The sequence below is a fragment of the Canis lupus genome, chromosome 18 (assembly GCF_003254725.2).
Source record: "Canis lupus dingo isolate Sandy chromosome 18, ASM325472v2, whole genome shotgun sequence".
Taxonomy (NCBI): Eukaryota; Metazoa; Chordata; class Mammalia; order Carnivora; family Canidae; genus Canis; species Canis lupus.
The window spans coordinates 55,747,655-55,769,875 of NC_064260.1; the positions used below are offsets into that span (position 1 = coordinate 55,747,655).

Genomic DNA, 22,221 nt, shown 5'->3' on the forward strand with positions numbered 1-22,221 from the left:
TGAAGTCCATTTTCATCTGTGTTTACACCATTTTGCTATACAAGCTTGTTTGCACAAAGGAACACATGAGATCAAAATCTTTATTGTTTTGGCATTTTATCTGTGCTATAAAAAGCCTCTGAGTATAAGCACGACCACTCATGCTCCACTTCCATGCAAGGGAAAGATCTCAAACCTCTTCAAAAACTATCTAATTATGGACATACCCAGTGGATACCTAGGCATGGATCTGAATATCTTTCTGAATGGCAGTGTCACTCACTCACATGCATTATTACTTAATCCTCACAACAACCCTAGAGGGGGGTATTGTTCCCATTTTACATGTATAAAACCTGAGACTCAGGAAGGCTAGGTAATTTGCTGAACTTCAGACACACAGGGTCTAGCACCAGGCCTGACCCCAAAACCAATATTCTTTCTCACTGGTTTTCAGAATCTAGGCAACAGGGGAAGGTGCCCTGCTCCAGTTGCAGGGACTCAGCCAGAAAGACTGGAATACTACATGACTCTACCAGCAAGTTGGGGAAGGAGAACTCAACACTATTTGAATATCGAGTTGCATTAATTTTTTAAAAAACACTTTTTCAAAATAAGCTATCATTAAATGTTTATATATACATAGTATTTTGCTGTATAATAGCAGCATACATTTTCTTCCATCAACATTTTCTTCTTTCATTCTTTCACTTGTTTTTGTAACTACATGCTGTGTTGGAATTTGGGCTTCTTTATGGGTTGGAACCAGTTTGAGAAAGAGGGAAGATAGAAGGTGATTGAGATGTATGTTATCATCCAAATTATAGGGTTCCCTAGTAAAGCTGGGTAGAAGCTTAGACCTTTTGCAAAAATAGGGTTTGTTACTGCACCTCCATAAACAAGCCATGGGATGGCCAGACAACTGCAGTTGTCCTCACTCAAGCCCACTCCAATAGGGGACCAAGAAGCTCTTTAAGTACAAAAGCTTTACACAGCTTCTATAGGTCTTAAAAAGGTCTGTTCTACATTGCTTGGGATGGTGTGAGAAAGTGAAGACAGCGACCCCAAATCTCTTCTCCAAAACCATGTTCTGTCATCAGGATTGGAGTAGAATCCTGAAGAGGGGAATAACACGCATCCCTCCTAATATTTGCCAGCTTTTTAATTTTTTAAATATATTACATTGTGGATTCCACTGGCATCATGTGAGTTGTTTTAAGTAGCATACTCAAAGGCTTTTGTTTTTTCAGTTTTAGTAATTATGTATGTATTTTCATCTGTAGTCAGAAAGATACCTGTTTTTTTTTCCTAACATGTTTTAACGCATATTACCCTGAGCAAAGATTATAAAGTCCACGCTGAATACTTAAAAACATGTCACTTTTTGTAGAAAAGTCACGAAGGCAGTTCACACATGATGGAAGGCTGAGAAACAATGTCATAACCCTTGGTACTCAGGCATCAGAAGGGGACCAGGGCAGCTGTCCCTCTCAGCCGAGTGGTGCATGCTCACAGTGCTGCTGTGCTCACACAGTCCCCAAGTCTGCTTCTCCCTACACAGAGTCCTTCTGGAACTGCTTGAAGGGCATTTTGCTTTTGCCCACAAAAGACTAGCACCATGAGTCAGATAGTACTAAGCTGAAAGTTCTCTCTCTGATTCGATTTCTTATCACTAATTACGCCCAGTCATGTTGTCCAAAATAACTCACCAGACTTTATGAAATGAACACAGAGAACTGTATCAATATTAAAATGTCCCAAATTTGAACAATATGAAACTCATTTTTATTACTCAACTTCCCCACAAACTAAATCCCCTTGCAAATAAAAGCTCATAGAAATTAAAGTCCAAATGCTCTCACTATCCATTTTATACAATTGGCTCAGTGTCAGCCAGAGGCTTTAACTCAGAGCCAAGGTTCCTACAGCTGCAGCTGTGTCCTGGGATTTCACAGGAATGAGTATAGCTTCTTCAGCCTCTTCAAAGTTGGTTCAAATCTCTAAATAGTTCTAGTCTCCAAGGGGTCAGCAGTCACAAAAGAAACTGCATCTCCACTATAGAAGTTGTCACAAACAAAACTGTGGTACTCCAATTAAGTGAATATGTAATATCATCTGACACTGCTATCGGCCAAAGAGCATAGCAGATAACTTAGTAGCATCTATGCTGGAGACAGCGAGGACCTGGTCTCAGTCTGGTGGCAAGCCAGCCAGCTGCACCAGCACTGAATCCACAGCCTGTGAATCTGTATGACTGAGCAGAAAGTGCCCATCAATAGTTGTGCTTCCACATGTTTAATATAGGTATTCCTTTGCATTTGCTGTTATTGTTTTGTTTTGGTGATGTGTGCAGGGATCTTCCATATATATTACCTACTTTCTCTCAGAGAGTGACATTTGAGACATTATTGCCTTCTTCAAAAATGTAGATATTCTGGTTTCTTCATTTCCTTGTGTCTTGTGTCTCATGTTTTGGCTACTTTAGTACAAGATTGTGAGACCACAAGTCTAGAGAAAACTTCTACTCCCAAATTCTTCCAAGTCTGTTCTCTCCAGAACAGTGAAGTACACTCTCCTCTGTAAACGCATGAGGAATGGGATAATGAACGTCACCCTACTCCCTTAGTACTATGTTTAACTTACTAATATATGACATTTTATTTATTCTGAAAATGATAATTGTCATCTCTTCCATAGACATTTCATTCCTACCTAGGCAGGTTGAGTTGGGCCAGGCAAAGCAGTAGGTGGCCAGAATCAAGATTCTAAGAAAATAAAATACTGTGATCACACTAAGAGGCAATGAGTCAGGATTAGTCTTTTGTCAAGAAGTAAAAGAAGGATAACAAAGTTTAGCAAAACTTTCAGGAGATTCTAGATATCACAGATTAAAGTAGTCAAAAGTTAGTATTCCAAAGAGTTGCACCATTGAAAAGATAGAACCCGAGCACAAACCAAAAAGATTCCAAAAAACTTAAATTTCAGGACAGAAACTTTTCTAGTCTCTTTTACTCCTTCCTATCTCTGTAGGATTGGACCACTGGTGTAAGGAGAGAGATTGCAGCTGGGAAGGAAGTGATGCCAAGAGCTGCAGCTGCAAAAAGTTGAGTTGGTTTTTTTTTTCTTTTAACTTTTATACTTAAAATTAATACATACACATGTTTTAAAAATCAAGCAGTACAGAGTGATACCAAGTGAAAAGTAAATTCTCAGCTTGAACTTGTTCCCCGACTCATTTCCAGCTCCCTATTTTTAAGTATTTTCTGTTCTCCTGGTGGTTATCACAATACCTCTGAAATATATGTTAATACTTGCACTTCTTCTTTTATCTTGTTTATCAACTTTAGATAGCATCTATTGGAAGATGAGAAACTTATTTCTTTGATCCATCCATGCCTATGTTTTTCCAGTTACTTTGTTTTGATATTTCTGATGATTATCATTTTAAAGAGTATACTTACAGTTTTTTTTTTTATTTTATTTTATTTATGATAGGCACACAGTGAGAGAGAGACAGAGACAGAGACACAGGCAGAGGGAGAAGCAGGCTCCATGCACTGGGAGCCCGACGTGGGATTCAATCCCCGATCTCCAGGATCGCGCCCTGGGCCAAAGGCAGGCGCTAAACCGCTGCGCCACCCAGGGATCCCTTAAAGAGTATACTTAAACTCTATTTTGTTACATCAATTTTAGACAGTATATAATTGGTTTCTTGCTATATAAATAAATAGGTGAGAAAAATCTGTGACATTATCCTCCATATCGCTCTGCTGCTTTAATATTCAGACTTCCATTGTTTCATATTATCAGTGTTAATATTAGTCAGATTCTCTTTTACAGTTGTTGTCTTCCAAGCTTTGTTTGTATGTTGATTCTATAAATTAAAATAGCATTTCCGTTATTCCAATGATTAAATTACTCCTTACTGAAGGACTAAATAGCTCTATTTATTGAGAAAAAAAGGGGTAACCTTAGGTCATTAAAACTGAAAGATGAATGTTCCAAGTGTCAAGGTCAAATGGGATTCCTTGAACTCAATCTTCAAGACTTTCTTTTAAATTCAATTTGGTCGATGATACCTTTAATATACAAGAAATCTTTATCTGCCTTTGTTCTTATTTCATAGCCACCTCTTTTTTGGCTTCTTGACTCTGAAGATGTTAGTTGGTTTTGTTTTCTTAATTTTTTTTCCGTTCTCTTACTTGTTTTCCTCAGGAGTCTACTGTTATAATATCTGTTCCACTTGCACCTTCTCTCCCCCCCCCCCTTTTTTTTCAGTTTATTCTAAATTTTCTGGGTCTTTTTCCATATATGCAAGTGATGAAAAAGGTTCACCAGCACTGGTAGCATGATTTTCCACTGTGGTATTAAACCTCTTTCTTGAATGAAAAGATGGATGGCAGGGTCTTTGTACATATAAGCTAGTAGTAGTACTGTTTTAGGGTACATTTCGGTATTTTGTTCATCATTTATTTTTTGAAAATTGACTTTTAAAAATATTATATTAAAATATATCTTCCTTAGTTTTTTGGTGCATCTCAAATTTTGTGTGCCTGGTTTCACTCACTGCAGTATCTCTATCTGCTTTGGGACAAGGACCTAGAAGGTTAAATGTAATTTCCAGATATGGTCAGTAGAGGGCAGCAAAGGGTAGTGGCGTGAACACTCACTGCCAAGGCCTGGGCATCTCTTTTTTCCCTCTTTTTTTTTTTTTTTTTTTTCTTTTTTCCCTCTTTATAGAGATCAATTAGTGGTAGTAGAAAATCCAGAGTGCCAGAATCAGGAGAGAAATTACTCATAATACTTATCTAGGATGGGTATCAAGCTTAGAAGGCAGTGGAAATGTTTAGCCACAAATTCATAGCCTGGTATCTATCAAAGAGATGTGAACCATGGACATTAGGAGGGGAATCATTAGACTTTTCACAGCCCTGACTCTTACTCCCAGCCTGTCTAAAACCTAAGATCTCGTTCTGTAAAGTACCAGGAGTCTCCTATCCACATTGAGAGCTGATGCAAATTTCCTGTCTGACAGTCAGTTCATGGTACCAGCAGTAGCTCTGGGTTCCACAACCAGCCATTCTCGGGAGAAGAGACTGAGTGGGACATGGGCACCATATGTGAACACTGACAGTTGATGAAAACACTCACTTATGTGTCAATTAAATAATTTGGGAGCCAACCTAAATGGGATGTGGCTTAAAATATATTTTCTTTCCTCTTCCAGGAGGGAAACATTGTTTAGGCAAGGAAAAATTATAGGACTTTGAAATTAGACAAACTTGACTCTATGAATTATTAGGTATGTGGTTTTCAGTCACTTAACTTTACTAAACTTCAGTTTCTCCAAGTGGAAATAATGATTCTTACCTCACAAACCTGCTACAAGGAAATGAGATGATGTCCATAAACTGCCTGGCAAAGAACTTGGCAGTTTGTAGTTACTCAGTTGGCACTATTACAATCTCTCCCTATCTTTGGTCATGGAGAATACCCACGATATTGTTACTATTTCTGAATAAAAAGTCTCAATGTCTCCTATAACTAAATCATTTGAAGGATTACTCTGTTAGGTATCATACTAAGATTTCTGCAGTATGATCTCATTTAATTCTCATAACAACCCTATGAAGCTGCTTTTATCACCATCCTGATTTTATAAATGACAACAGTGAGGCTTCAGAAGTGTAACTAGTTTACCCAGTGTCATATAGGTAGTAAATTATGAGGAAGGATTAAAACTGCGTAATTTGATTCCAGACCTCATGCTCTTGCCATTACATAATGTTTTCCAATATACACATGTAATCAAAGATTTAAAAATTTTTTTTAAATTTTTATTTATTTATGATAGTCACAGAGAGAAAGAGAGAGAGGCAGAGATACAGGCAGAGGGAGAAGCAGGCTCCATGCACCAGGAGCCCGACGTGGGATTCGATCCCGGGTCTCCAGGATCGCACCCTGGGCCAAAGGCAGGCGCTAAACCGCTGCACCACCCAGGGATCCCAAAGATTTAAAATTTTAAGAGAATAAATCAAAGAAGAAGTTTAAAAATACTTGGAGACCAATGAAAATGAAAACACAATGGTCCAAAAACTTTGGAATCTAGCAAAAGCTGTTCTAAAAGGGAAGTTTAGAGCAATCCAGCCCTACCTCAAGAAGCAAGAAAAATATCAAATAAACAACCTAACCTTACACTACAGAGCTGGAAAAAGAAGAACAAATAAAACCCCAAACCAGCAGAAGAAATAAAATAATAAAGATTAGAGCAGAAATAAATGAAATAGAAACTAAAAAAACAAAAAAAAAAACAAAACAAAAACACAAAAAACAATAGAACAGATCAATGAAACCAGGAGAGCTGGTTCTTTAAAAAGATCAACCAAATTGATAAACCTTTAGCCAGACTCATAAAAAAGAGAGTGGGGGGGACGCCTGGGTGGCTCAGCGATTAAGCGTCTGCCTTCAGCTCAAGGCATGATCCCGGAGACCTGGGATCGAGTCCCACATTGGGCTCCTTGCATGGAGCCTGCTTCTCCTTATGCCTGTGTCTCTGCCTCTGTCTCTCTCTGTCATGGATAAATAAAATCCTTTAAAAAAAGGACAGAGAGGGAGAGAGAGAGGACTCAAACAAGATCAGAAATGAAAAAGAAGAAATAATAAACACCACAAAAATATAAAGGATTTTAAGAGAATATTATGAAAAAATTGTATGCGAACTAATTGGACAACCTAGAAGAAATGGATAAATTCCTAGAAACATATAACCTCTCAAAGCTGAGTTGGGAAAAAATAGAAAATTTGAACAGACTGATTATCCACAATGAAATCAAATCAGTACTCAAAAAACTCCCAAAAAACAAAAGTCCAGGACCAGATGCCTTCACAGGTAAATTTCACCAAACATTTAGGAATGCCTGGGTGGTTCAGCAGTTGATCATCTGCCTTTGGCTCAGGTCATGATCCCGGAGTCCTGGGATCGAGGCCCACATCGGGCTCCTTGTGTGGAGCCTGCTTCTCCTTCTGCCTGTGTCTCTGCCTCTGTCTCTCTCTGTCATGGATAAATAAATAAAATCTTAAAAAAAAATTTACCAAACATATAAAGAAGAGTTAACACCTACTCTTCTCAAACTACTTCAAAAAACAGGGCAGCCCTGGTGGCGCAGCGGTTTGGCGCAGCTTGCAGCCTGGGGTGTGATCCTGGGGACCCGGGATCGAGTGCCGCATCAGGCTCCCTGCGTGGAGCCTGCTTCTCCCTCTGTCTGTGTCTCTGCCTCTCTCTCTCTGTGTCTATGAATAAATAAATAAAATCTTTAAAGAAAAAAAAAAACAGAAGAAGGAAAGCTTCTATGTATTCTATGAGGCCAGATACCAAAACCAGATAAAGAGACTACAGAGAAAGAGAGAGAATTACAGGCCAATATCTCTGATGAACGTACATGCAAAAATCCTCAACAAAGTATTAGCCAACCAAATCCAACAATATATTAAAAAATCATTTACCATGACCAAGTAGGATTTATTCTTAGTATGCAAATATGATTCAATATTCACAAATCAATTGACATCATACATCCCATCAACAAGAGAAGGGTAAAAATCCATGATCATTTTAATAGATGCAGAAAAGCATTTAAAAGTACAACATCCATTCATGATACAAACGCAACAAAGTAGGTTTAGGGGGAATATACCTCAACAGAATGAAGACCATATATAAAAAAACTACAGCTAATATCATACTCAATGGTGAAAAAGTGAGAGCTTTTCCCCAAGATCAAGAACAAAACAAGGATTTCCACTCTCACTACTTTTATTCAGCATAGCCCTGGAAGTCCTAGCCCCAGTAATCAAACAAGAAAAATAAATAAATGGCATCCAAATGGGTAAGGAAGAGGTAAAACTTTCACTATTTGCAGGTGCCATGGTACTATATGTAGAAAACCCTCAGGATTCTACCAAAAATCGACTAGAACTGATAAATGAGTTCAGGAAAGTCACAGGATACAAACCAATATACAGAAATCCACTGCATTTCTATACGCTAATAATGAAGAGCAAAAAGAAATTAAGAAACAATCCCATTAACAATTGTACCAAAAATAATAAGATACCTAAAAATAAACTTAAACCAGGAAGTGAAAGATATATATATATATATACTGAAAAACTATAAAACATTGGTGAAAAAAATTGAAGAAAACACAAATGGGGAAATATTCCAATATGCTTATTGATGAGAGAACAAGTATTAATAAAATGTCCCATACTCAAAATAATCTACAGATTTGATGGAGTCCCTGTCAAAGTACCAATAGTATTTTTCACAGAACTAAAACAAGTAATTCATAAGCATTTATGGAACCACAAAAGACCCCAAATAGCCAAAGCAATCTTGAAAAAGAAAAAAAAAAACTGGAGGTATCACAAACTCAGATTTCAAGATATATTACAAAGCTGTAATAATCAAAACAGTATGGTATTGACAAAAAGAGACAATAGATCAATGGTATGGTATTATGGGCATAAAGATCACCTTACAGTATCTCTTCTATTTGATATTTAGGGTGAAAACATAGGTGTTCGGTGAAATAGATGAAAACAGATCCTAGGGCAGCCCAGGTGGCTCAGCGGTTTAGCGCTGCCTTCACCCCAGGGCATGATCCTGGAGACCCGGGATGGAGTCCCAAATCGGGCTCCCTGTATGGAGCCTGCTTCTCCCTCTGCCTGTGTCTCTGCCTCTCTCTCTCTCTCTCTCTCATTCTGTGTCTCTCATGAATAAATACATAAATAAAGTCTTTTAAAAAGAAAAGAAAACAGACCCTATCACTATTATTCTATTTAGAGCTCATTCATCAAATTAAAATAAATAACAATGGTATGGAAGAAATTAAGCTTCAGCTATTACTGCAAAGGTAATTATGACATGGTAAAACAAAGTTCCTTTTATCTTTCTCAGACAAACTTTTCTCTCCTTTGCTTTACTACAAGGAGAAGATGCTATCACTGTATCTTTCTCAATTAATTCCTGAAAACCAGTGACTCACAATCCTGGTTACATGTAAGAATCACTCAAAGAGCTTTTTCCAGATCTGATGAATCAGAACCTCTTGGGGAGGCAGTTTCAGAATGAGTGCCTGAAAAGCCTCCCAAGTGAGTCTGATGCATATCAGAATTGATCAACAGGACTAGATTCTAAAAGGAGAGGTTTTCCTGGCCTCTAAATCTCTAACCTCTCTGAAGGGAGACGCAGAGAATGGGACACAATCTGAGAATTGGGGAAGGTGCAGAGATAAGTCTGCCTATATTTTTTTACCTGAAATAGATTGTTTTTTACCTGAAATAGATTTTGACAGGTGCTTGATGGGAGGCCAGAAAGTCTTGCCCAATGAGCCTCCATGGTTCTAAATACAGTCAAGCATGGCCAGTCAAGCGTTGTCCTTTAAAAGTGGTGAGAAGGGGCACCCTGGTGGCTTAGTTGGTTAAGTTTAAGTGGTTAAGTTTCTGACTCTTGATTTCGGCTCAGGGTTATGATATCAGGGTCATGAGACAGAGCCCCAGGTCAGACTCCACACTCAGCACCATTTGTGCTTCTTCCTCTCTCTCTCTCTCTCTCTGCCCTCCCCCCCTTGTGCACATGCACTGTCTCTTTCTCTCTCTCTCTCTCTCTCTCAAATAAATAAAATATTTTTAAAAAATAAATAAAAGTGGTGAGAAGTCTGGAGGCCACTATCTACATGCCACTTCTGTGTTAGTTTGGTTTTAAGATGAGAAGCCTTAATAAAGTCTAAAAAGACTACCAGGACTTGTGCTCTCACCTCTACCTAATTTACAGGCCGATTTCCTCTCCTGTACCTTCTGCTTGTGTCTCCAATCCAGCAAAGTCTTCCATGTTTCTGAAACATCAGTTAGTCACATTCTGTCCCTTCAACTGACAAATATATCTTCCCTCCCTTCCCCCTTCCTTCCTCTTTCTCTCTTCTAAGTAATCCCAAGTTATTCTTTAATTTTTTAAATTTTTTATTTATTTATGATAGTCACAGAGAGAGAGAGAGAGAGGCAGAGAGAGACACAGGCAGAGGGAGAAGCAGGCTCCATGCACCAGGAGCCCGATGTGGGATTCAATCCCAGGTCTCCAGGATCGCGCCCTGGGCCAAAGGCAGGCGCCAAACCGCTGCGCCACCCAGGGATTCCCCAAGTTATTCTTTAAAGGTCATTTCAAATGAGATCTTCAAAGAAGCCTTCCTCTCCATAATTGAAATCAGGTGTCAAGTCCCTCTCTAAATTTCTCATCTCACTCTTTAATTTTCCTCTGCTGTACTTTCCAGAGGCTGTGTTAGGCAGTTATTGATGGCATTCTCTGTTTAATTTCTGTCTCCCCCCCCCCCCCCGCCTCCTCATTTAAATCCTGGTTTTGTGAGAGTTGGGCCTGGCTCCCTGTTGCCCAGACCTATCAAGTGCCTTTCTCCTAGTATAGGTTCAAACACTATCTGTTGAATGAATGAAGTAAATAAGAGAAAGATTGTTTTATGTCATGCCTTTTTCCCTGTCCATCCCTGCCAGAAAACTATTTCATTCACTTGTTCAATACAGAATTTTTTGATTCCTCTGACGTGCCAGTGATTGTGAGAATTTAATGATAGATCAGACACAGACTCTTTCCTTGAGGTCCATAGTCTAGTGGGGAATAAAAGATAGGTTTTCACATGCCTGTTACAGGAGCCTGTAAGGGAAACCACAAACTTTGTCCGTAAGATCAAATTTCAGTCCTCCACAGTTGTCAAAGAAAGACACTGTCCATGTGGGAAGGGATGGTGGCTCACAGGAAGCTGTGTGACCTCCTGAGTCAGCTGGATTTGAAGCCTTCATGCTACGTCACGGCTGCTTGGATTCAGAGTCCAACCTGTATGTGCAGGAGCCTCATCATCTGTAAAACCATTAGTTTCCTAGTGGAAAGGGAACACCGTCTTCATGTAACATGTTTTTAACAGGCTCCTGTAGGTGCCGTGACACTGAAGGAGATGTCCAGGTGGCAAATCAATGGTTAGTATCACTAACCATTAGGGAAATGCAAGTGAAATCCACAGTGAGATATCACACTACACAGCTATCAGAATAGCTAAAATGACAACACCAACTGCTCTTGTGGATGAGGGGAAACTGAATGACTCATACAGTACTGGGGAGAATGTGAAACGGCACAGCCATTCTGGAAAACAGTTGGACAGTTTCTTAAAAAACAAAACATAGCAGCTACCATATGACCTGGCTCTTGCACTCCTGGGCATTTAGCCCAGAGAAGTTAAGACTTAACGCTGACACAGAAACCTGTATGCAGATGTTTATAGTAGCTTTATTAGTGACAGCCAAAACCTGCAGACAATCCTGAACTCCTTCAACAGGTAGTTAAGCAAACTGTGATACATCCATATCATGATGTACTACTAAGGGACACAAAGAAATGAACTGTGAATACTTGCAGCTGTCCAGATGAATTTCCAGTTACATCAAATGGAAAAGAGCAAATCCCCAAATGTCATAAACTATATGATCCCATCTGTATAACATTCTTGAAATGGCAACATTATACACATGGAGAACAGATTTGTGATTGCCAGGGATTAAAGAGGTGGTGGAGGGGGAAAGAAATTTGTGTGGTTGTAAACGGGTAATAGGAAGGACCCTTGTGGTGATGGAAGCATCTCTGGAAGACTCCATCTGTAAAAAACTGATGTTATCTCTCTGTATTATTTCTTATAGCTGCAAATGAATCTACAGTTATCTCAAAATAAAAAGATTACTTTTAAAAAATCAAAACTTGGAGGCCAAGATAGGGAAACCAGTATGTCAGTTTGGCAGTTATGACATGAGCTTTGAATCTGTGACATCATAATGTCAGTGATCTCAGACCACTGTGGAATCTTCAGGCTTCAAGCATTTGACAGTACTCTGCCAAGTACTGTAGACTCACTCGATTTCCCGTCCCATGAATTGAAGAAAAAAGGATGTTCCCGTCAATCAGAAAGCATACTAAACTTACAGGTGGTCATTCAAGGCTTCACTGCATGAGGTAGTCTTCTGATACACTATTTCTGATCATCCAAACAGACTGGCAATAACAGGAAGTGTTGTTTTCTTTTGTTTCTTCTAATTACATAGAAAGTAATAAGTAACTTCAGCACCAGCTTCCTGAAAAGTTGCTCCTGTTCATAAGATTCAGGGCTGATGAGCAGAAGGGAGCAGGCTTTATGCATCCTTGGGGGAGGCGGAGATACTTTCTTGACTCCATGAGAGAGCCAACTCTCTCTCTCCATGAGACAGAATTTTCAGTGGGTCTATAAAAATACCTGTCCTATTTATGAAAGAATTTTTACATTCTGTTCAATTGAGTTGTTTTACCTATTCTGACCAGGAAGTCCTGTCAGAGCTCAGCCAAATAATAGCTAAACTCTTGTATTCAGAAACTTTCTGAGGTTTCCAGTATTTTTGCTGATCTTTGAGAATTTTTACCCCAATTTTGAATATTGAATTAGATAAGATGGGGATCAATTTCCAGAATCTTCAGTTATCTTCATTTTTATCTTAACATAAAAGCAAATTGTAATTAATTCTTCACACATTATTTTATTTTATATTAGGCCACAAGTCCTGTTTGTTTTTGTTGTTCATTCACCTTCTTGTAATCAGCTCTACCTTTGGCTTCTTGGCTCTCGCCTGCCTAATGGCTCATGATTAGCTTTGCTTCTTTCTCCACCACACCTCTAAGTGTTGGCATGCTCAAGGGCTTCGTCCTTGAAACTGTCCTCCCTCAGCATCAGTTCCCCAAGTGACCTCACCTCTTTCTATAGCTTTCTGTAACTCAAGGATCCCTGATTCTGAGCTCTGGAGCTCTGCTTTGGGGGTTGAGACTAAATTTTAGTGTTGTGTAAACCTTGACACTTGGCATTAAACTATATTGTGTATTTGACTAGTAACTAGTTGCTCTGTGTTTGATGTGTTGCAGGAAGAGCTCGTCTGTGGAGGTGGACACCCACAGCGAAAGCACTACATCATCTGAGGGTGCCACTCGTACTGTGCTCATCCATGGCCCCTTTGAACTCAAGAGAGGCTGGAGGAGGCAGAAGCGGCAGCTTTTCTTGTACAGCGATTTGTTGCTGATGTCTAATACCAAGTAGGTGTACCATGTTTTGTGCTCTTGTGATTCTCAAAAAAATTGCATTTCTCTGTGAGATTTCTGTTCATGTCTTTTGCCCATTTCATGATTGGATTGTTTGTTTCTTTGGTGTTGAGTTTAATAAGTTCTTTATAGATCTTGGATTCTAGCCCTTTATCTGATACGTCATTTGCAAATATCTTCTCCCATTCTGTAGGTTGTCTTTTCGTTTTGTTGACTGTATCCTTTGCTGTGCAAAAGCTTCTTATCTGGATGAAGTCCCAATAGTTCATTTTTGCTTTTGTGTCTCTTCCCTTCATGGATGTATCTTGCAAGAAGTTACTGTGGCCAAGTTCAAAAAGGGTGTTGCCTGTGTTGTCCTCTAGGATTTTGATGGAATCTTGTCTCACATTTAGATCTTTCATCCATTTTGAGTTTATCTTTGTTTCTGGTGCAAGAGAGTGGTCTAGTTTCATTCTTCTGCATGTGGATGTCCAATTTTCCCAGCACCATTTACTGAAGAGACTGTCTTTCTTCCAGTGGATAGTCTTTCCTCCTTTATCTAATATTAGTTGACCATAAAGTTGAGGGTCCACTTCTGGATTCTCTATGCTGTTCCATTGATCTATGTGTCTGTTTTTGTGCCAGTACCACACTGTCTTGATGACCACAGCTTTGTAGTACAACCTGAAATCTGGCATTGTGATGCCCCCAGCTATGGTTTTCTTTTTTAAAATTCTCCTGGCTTTTCTGATTCCACACAAATCTTAAAATAATTTGTTCTAACTCTGAAGGAAGTCCATGGTATTTTGATAGGGATTGCATTAAACGTGTAAATTGCCCTGGGTAACATTGACATTTTCACAATATTAATTCTGCCAATCCATGAGCACGGAATATTTTTCCATCTTTTTGTGTCTTCCTCAATTTCTTTCAGAAGTGTTCTATAGTTTTTAGGGTATAGATCCTTTACCTCTTTGGTTAGGTTTATTCCTAGTTATCTTATGCTTTCGGGTGCAATTGTAAATGGGATTGACTCCTTAATTTCTCTTTCTTCATTAACCCTTACTATAAGAAAACATTACTTTTTTTTTCCTTTTGTGTTTGCCAATGCTTGAGTCCTTCATTCCTTGAGTACTTCTGGAGGTCTTGTTTTGTGTCAAGTCCCTGCAGCAAATACAACTGACAATGTGACAGGCCAGTGTCTCTCCTGCCTGGGACTTACAAATGATAAAAATAAGAGGGGGAATGATAATGATTAGTGTTGCTGATAGAACGTGGATGGGGGCTGTGTGGAGAGGGTGGGAACATAATTAGAGATGAATAGTCTAGGAGGGCCTCTCTGAGGTGGAGAATTAAAACCAAATCTATGAGAGGAGAAGCAGCCACATTCCCAGACAATGTGCCTGAGCCGTCGAGGCTGAGGGACTTGCCCGCCTATGTGGGTACAATCTGACCCCTCAGAGAGAGGGGCTCAGGGAAGACTGATTTGACTAGAGCCTAGAGCATGGGCCATGCTATCAGATATGATACTGTGCTCAAGGGTCTAGTCACACAGGGTCTTCACAGGCCATGGTAAAAAGTGGAAATATTTTGCCAAAGGATTTTTAACTAGGGGACTGACCAAATCTGATTTATATTCCTAGCAAATTATTCTGACTGTTGGTAGATAATAGATGGATGGGTAAGCAAGAGTGGAAGCAGGGAGACTAGTTAGGGGAGGCAATAGTCCTGATGGATGGTATCAGGGCTCTATCTTAGCAGTTTAGTAAAAAGGAAAGATGGAGCAGGGTAGCCCGGGTGGCTCAGGGGTTTAGGGCTGCCTTTAGCCCAGGGCGTGATCCTGGAGACCTGGGATCGTGTCCCACATCAGGCTCTCTGCGGGGAGCCTGCTTCTCCCTCTGCCTGTGTCTCTGCTTCTCTCTCCTCTCTGTGTTTCTCATAACAATAAAGAATAAATAAAGAATACATAAATAAATCTTTTAAAATAAAAAGATGGAGCAGACAGATGGAATGTAGGAGAAAGAATCGACTGTGTGCACTTTCCTCTCAACCCTGAACACAAATGCATCAAATATCCAGTCTAGAACATAATTGCTCAGTAAACATCTGGGAGCAGGTCATGGAAGGTCACCTGTTTACTTACTCCATCTCTGTTTGCATTATTCACAAAACATGGAAGACAAAGAAGACTCCCACAAACAAAATATCAAGAAGTTTTTTGGTCATGAGAAAAAACTAACCCCCTCTTTTTTTACTGCCTTCACCCTAGATCCCAGTTATGCCATGTCATAGGTAAGACTTGCTAGTAATAATTTGGCAAGATGCTATACTCATCTGGGTTACATTAATAATAATTTATGAGGGGCTTACTACATGTCAGATATTATGCTAAAAAACTTTATGTACCTAATTTTGTCCAACCTTACAACTACCCTGTGAGATCAGATTATTTTTATTTTGGAGAACCTTGATGCTCAGAGGTCTAATGGCTCTGCCCAGGTAACCATATTAGTAATTGACAGACTCTACATTTGAAATTAGGTCTATTTATTTCAAAGCACAGGCTTTTATTCACTATGTGGTGCTACCATTTCTATTCTCTCTTTTTTCCTGAATTTCATAGAACATTCCATGAACACCTAGATTCTTTCATTATTGAAATTAACCCTTCCTTTACGTTGAGTGAACAACGAACTCCAATCTGCTTGGTAAGAAATAAATCAGAACACTTAGTGAATTGAAAAATGAAGGAAGTATAGCTATCAAAAAAAAATCAGAGGCAAAGATAGTTGTAAAATATATTTGAGATTAGGGAAATTGCCCATAGATGTAACCTTGAAGGTGGTGATGTCATAAGGAGGACAAAGAGAAAAAGAATGTCCAGACCTTGGCATGAGGTCCATATGAAAGACTCTACTCCTCCTGATAGAGGGCCAAGTCATTATTTTAAAAATACAGACTAGTTACCATTATCCTTATTTAACCAAGGTGAATATGGGAGACCAAAATATGTGGGATGCATGCTGGAAACCACACTAGGAACATCACAGATGCCTCACCCACCTGGGTTTCTCAGTGATTGAGCATCTGTCTTTGGGTCAGGTCATGATCCCTGGGTCCTGGGGTCGAGTCCCACATCGGGTTCCCCACAGGGAGCCTGCTTCACCCTCTGCCTATGTCTCTGCCTTTCTCTGTGTGTCTCTCATGAATAAATAAAAATTTTCTCACAGCCCTCCGAGGCCAGTATTTTTTATCATCCACAGGCTGCAGAGATGAAAATGGGGACAGGGGAAGTCTCAGAAATGGTCCAGTCATACAAAGGAAAATCATGCAAGAGATTCCAACCCAGGCCTGCCTTCATCCAAGGCCATGTTCTTCCTCCCATACCATGTTGTACCCTTCCATCCTTAGCCCAAGAGACATGCTAACAAATAGCAAACTCATTTCCTGGTTGTTAGGACCTTACAGACCACTCATATTCAATTTATAAGGGGAATACTGTTCTTCTTCTTTTTTTTTCATCTTTGTAATTATTATAGCATTTAGGGAGAGGAGAAGACTTTCCTTTTCTTACTAGAACCATTTATTGTCCTGGGTGCTGCTTACCTCTCAGCAGGTTTTACAGAGCCTACGATGTTCTGCTAAAAAGATTTTATATAAAGACAGTGTTCTTTTTCCACTAGAGAGTTGCACCTATTGAAGGGCTGAATTTTTATTTCAAATGGTTCATTATGACAAAACAAGTTGAACATTTTTCATCTTTCACATATTGCTTTTGAGATATGTCCTTATGTCTACTCAAGAGTTTTTATGTGACAAAATCTTTATCAATTTATTTGTTAATGTTTTTTTAAAGAGACTCAGCTCCCAAAATATTACTTATATACTTTATATATACATTGGGAATATTAGAAAATGTAAGTGATCTCAGGCATTTGAATTTCATTTTTAAGCCAAGGTCTTTGATATAGAGAGAACACAGATTTTTAGAATTCCGAGTTCAGGATATCATCATGGTCAGGTTCTGGTGAGAGCTCTTTTTCTGCTTGCACATGGCTGCCTTCTCACTGTGTACCCCAAGGCATTTCCTCAATGCATGTATGTACACACATACAGATCTCTCCCGCTTCTTACAAGGCCATCCATCTTATTGGATTAGGACCTTAACTTGATGATCCCATTTAAACTTAATTACCTTCAAAACCTCTATATCAAAAAAAAAGCAGCTTTATCTCCAAACATGATGATACTGGCAGAGAGGGCTTTATGGTAAGAAGGCAGGAAAGCAGTGGGAGGGACACACAATTTCATCCATAGCAGTAGCAAGCAGCACTTAATGCTTGTCACAATCTTTAGAAAACTACTATGAGATCATTCCCATAGTAAATATTTGGGTATATTTATGATCACTGTTAATATGAAAAAAATTACCTTTTTTTTTCTAGAAGGAAACAACTAAAAAGGAATAGCCCCTGAAATAACATATTTCATCCCTGTCATGCCTTGCTCTTACATGGAGGAATCAATACCCTCAATCAATCTATTCAAATTAATAATCTGAGTTTAGTGCCTAATTTTTCCAATTAGCCATAAAAAGGGTGTAGGGTGGCCCAGGTTCCATTTTACCTCAGCTCACCCTCAGGCATCAGCTGGAGACTCTCTCACCTTAGGTTGACACTACAGAATTTAACAGAAATTGAATAAATAGTTGATTAATTTCTACCTGTTTTTTCGGTCAGAATTAGTGAATTTTGGCTTGCACGTAATAATGAGGGGAATTAAATGTTTGTTTCTTCACAAAGAAATTCTATTTCTCCAGTTGTACAAGATGTTAATAATAGTGAAAATTGGGGATTTTTGTCACTTCTTTCATACACTAGAAACTTGTATTCACAAGAATTGAAGTCAAATGGAACCTCATCATTTTTGATATTCATTAGAATACTAAAGTTATTTTTCAAATAAAAATTACTTTAAAAATTAAAGTATTTTAAAGTACTTTAAAAATTAAAATAAAAATCACTTTATTTTTAAGAAGAGTATCTACTTGGGGCACTGCTTCTCCCTCTGCCTATGTCTTTGCCTCTCTCTGTGTGTCTCTCATGAATAAATAAATGAAATCTTTAAAAAAGAGAGAATAGTATCTACTTAATAAAATATAGAAACCTGTGAATTTAGAAAAAGGGACTGAACTTAGCTCATACCCTCTTTAGACATCACATTCCTCATCGTTAGTTATTAAAGAATGTAGAAATGAAATAAAAAATGAATTTAATTTGGTCAAAAGATGAAGATGACTATTAACTCATTGTCAGTGAAATGACAAATAGTTACAGAATAGACTATGACCCCTGCTTCCAACATTTGTAAGAGAATACCTCTATCTTAGAACAGAGGAAATCTCCCTAGAATCCTGCAAATCTCCACAGTTCACTGGGGCTTACCTTCTGGCATAAAGGTTAAGGTAGTGGAAAGCAAGAAGGACATCCATCATGTTAATACAACTATAGTAAAGGACTATTTTTAGAAGTAAAAACTGCAGTTCTCCTCCTCTTCCTTCTTCTTGAGTCAGTTTACAGTAGATTAACACTTTCTAATTTCTGCTGAGATAATCCAATTGGGTCAGTGATTGGGAGTAAAGAAACACAGTAAGACCTTAGAAGAATCTATTGAAGTATAAAGCTTTGTTTAAAACACGTTTTAAATATATCCAAGCTAGCAACTGGCTGTATTAATATAATGCCTTGAGATTTATCCTCTCACTCCCAATATAAATCCCATGAGAAAGCCTGATGGCTCTGGGGACAGAAATGAGGCTGAGGGTAGGAAAGATGAAAAGGCTACTTCATGGCCAAATGTTTACAAACATGGGCTTATGAGTTAGGCTGTCTGGGTTCAAACCCTGTCTCCTGCGTTTGACAATTTATTTACACTCTCTGTGAGTTTCCTTATTTGTAAAATGGAACTAATAGAGACCATCTAGTGTAGTTGCTTGAGGATTAAATTTTTTATATTTATATTTATATTTATAAAATATTTAGAACAGAGCTTGGCATATGATAAGTGTTCAAAATGTTATAGGAGAGTAGAAACCATGCTCTGGGCTCTAGGATAATTCCTTGGTTCAACTAATCCTGGTGCTTTATTGAACTAAGGTTATTGGATGGTTTTTTCCAGGTCAATATATTTGGAAGTTTCCACATGGGATCTTAGGTGTCTGTATATACACAAATACCTATATTAGAAAGAAAAAAAAAAACGTAAAAACAAGCAGATATCTGTCTATCATTCCCCCTGGCCATATATTTTTGATGTGACAATGCCTTTGGAATTACTATCTAGAAAAATGATTTTATCTGTTAATTGATTATGTTCCATAAAAATCTTCAAGCACACAGATACAGGCACTTGGGTGTAATGCTGAAATAAAAAAATGTTGAAATAAAAATGTGGAAAGATGTTGGTATCCATCATATTTATATTCATTATGACCTAAGCTTTGAATCTAGATTATCCTTCAAGTGGGCTTCCTAAGAGATTATTTTTATTTCATAAATCCCATTGAAGAGTTTTAGCTTTAATTGTTCCATGAATCAGTGGAGTCATAGGGATTTTTGCACATGAGGTGTCTTTCATCTCAGTTTAGTTCAGTGTTTTCCACATGTGTTTCTGAATAGTAAGGAATTCTAGAGTGGAGGATCCAAGTTCCCCAGGCATCCCTTATAGGACTTGTAACTATTTAAATCTCAAGCCTACCTGCGAGTCCAAGTTGTGAATTAACCAAATTAATCAATTAATCAACCAAAATAAATCAATGGTGGTTTTCATCTTTGAGGTCAAAGATTAGGCAGAAATTTTCAAAAAGCGGTTTCACCCCTTCTGACTCCTCAGAGAAATGGGAAGTATCCATGACTTACATATAAGACCTCCAGACCACTGATCTGGGATTGATTGATGGACAGATGGATGGATGGATGGATGGATGATTTTTCAGTCAGGCTCAGTCTGTAGGCTAACAGTTTTTTCATTTTAGCCAGAATCTAAGGGAAAATGGTATCGACAAAATTTTAAGAAGGGAAATTGAAAATAACCTATGCTTTAAAGCCTAGAAAATATTTTTTTAAATTAAGGTTGAAAGTAACTTTTAAATCTTTCTGATCCAAGCTTATTTTTTTTTTGCTTTGACTTCCTCTCTCTCCCTCACACTCTTTAAAAGATTTATTTATTTATTTATTTACTTATTTATTTATTTATTTTAGAGAGCAAGCATGAGCAGGGGGAGGGGCAGAGGGAGAGAGGAAGCAGACTCCTCATTGAGTGGGGAGCCCTACACAGGGGCATGATCTCGAGAGCCTGAGATCATGGCCCAAGCCAAAACCAAGAGTTGGACGCTTAACTGACTGAGCCACCTAGGTGCCCCTGGTTTGTCTCTCTTAAGAAAAAAAATGTATAACTATTTTTATAAATCATGTATCAGGTACCTTTGTTCAGCCCCTCAAACACTTTTTGAAGTATGCAAGTCATAAATGAATAATTAACTGCAATAATAGCCATAAAAATTATGTATAATAAGTAACAAATCCAGCAATAGCAAATGAATTAATGGTTTTCTTACAAAGCTCTAAAATATACAGTGGTTACTCAACACTCACCATTCAAAAATACGGCTATTTGCTGCCATTAGAGTAAGTGTTTTCAGGTTTCCAAGCCAGAATTTGCTCAACACACATGTTGCAAAGGCCCATCTAACCATTTGCTGTGTGTGCACAGAGGGTAATAGAGATGTGGGAGGCATGATTTACCCTAGAACAGTGAGAACTGGTCTCTAATGAGCACAGCTGCTCCCATAACATTTTTGAAATGAACTAACAGAGGTCTTGTTTGGGATCTTTCTAGGTATAAAAAAAACTTTAAGATAAAAAATAAAATACCACTGAACACTATGTGGATTGCCAACTGCATGGATATAGTGGGAGATGCCAACATCCATTCTGGGAGGTCCTTTGTGTTGGGCTGGCTCACGGTGAACTTCCTGGCCACCTTCAGGTAAGACCAATGGCTTAGTGTCCTGTAATTACATGGCTTGAAAAGGATAACCTTGTAATCTATTGTCTACCAAGCTGGTGACTCACTTTTTGACCTCCCATGACACCTGTTTTGCCTTGTACTCTGCCTAAGAAGGTGCTTATATCCACATGGAAGCAAGTAGATAATGTATACTGGGAACTACTGGAGTAATTTCCTTCAGTTTTGATCAATGGTTTTTCAGATGGGCTCTAGTAGCCACTTGAGGAGTTAGGTGTTCTAGTTATGTGGAAGGAGAATCAACAGAGTGAGGTTCAAGGTCTCCTCTCCAATATCCTGCCCTCTGATTCCCAGGGAGTATCTGCATTTTTAAATCACCAGAATAGATTTCTTGAGCAAGTACTATTAAAGGGTCCAATTAAATTTGAAAAATTGCTTTTACACTCCCAAGTTAATTCCCTTAACAATAGTATGTAATTATACAAATAAATTGATCATGTCATTGAATACTAGGTTGCCTGAATTGCTGTGTACAGATTATCTTAGTTGGTGACAATCTAAAACAAAAATATGTTTCCATTGAGTAGAGGTTAGTTGTGTAAGACACATTCTTAGGCTGACATGAGGATGGGCAATGTGGCTCTCGACCCTGGATATCCTGAGCAGACACCTCTGAGTTTACAGGGATCATGCCACACTTGCATCTCTGTTTGAAACATCCACACCCCAAGCCTCGTTCCTATTTTATGCAGTTGCACTTAGCACACTGCTTTCTTCTCCTCACCCCACTCCAAAATCTCACACGTAAGACAACAAAAATGTTTACAAGTTGTTAATTTATTAATCCTAAAATGCAGCTGTTAACTTAGTGAAAAATTTTCAAAGTTTTTTGAGAAGGAACATGTATTTATAGCCTCTCTGCAGGTCTTCTTTTCCATAAAGATCACAGTTCCCATTGCTTAATATCTTCTCCAGATTGCAAATGGAAGGAAACAGTTTCAAATGGGAATATATAAAATGTTTGGTAGGAGAGTGCCCAAGAAATTTTTTTCCCCTAATAG

General features: G+C 38.5%; 1 protein-coding gene across 2 annotated transcripts in view; it reads left to right on the plus strand.

The window, feature by feature from the left end:
• Positions 1–22,221, plus strand: part of LOC112659451 (rho GTPase-activating protein 20-like) — a 51,100-nt gene that overhangs the window by 4,062 nt on the left and 24,817 nt on the right. Inside the window, exons 1-3 of one of the 2 annotated variants that reach the window (XM_049096221.1) lie at positions 9,733–12,049; positions 12,983–13,150; positions 21,032–21,181. The gene's annotated coding sequence lies outside the window, so the exon portion shown is untranslated. Of the gene's footprint in view, positions 1–9,732; positions 12,050–12,982; positions 13,151–21,031; positions 21,182–22,221 lie in introns of those variants that run through there. The other variant, XM_049096222.1, reaches the window with a different exon arrangement.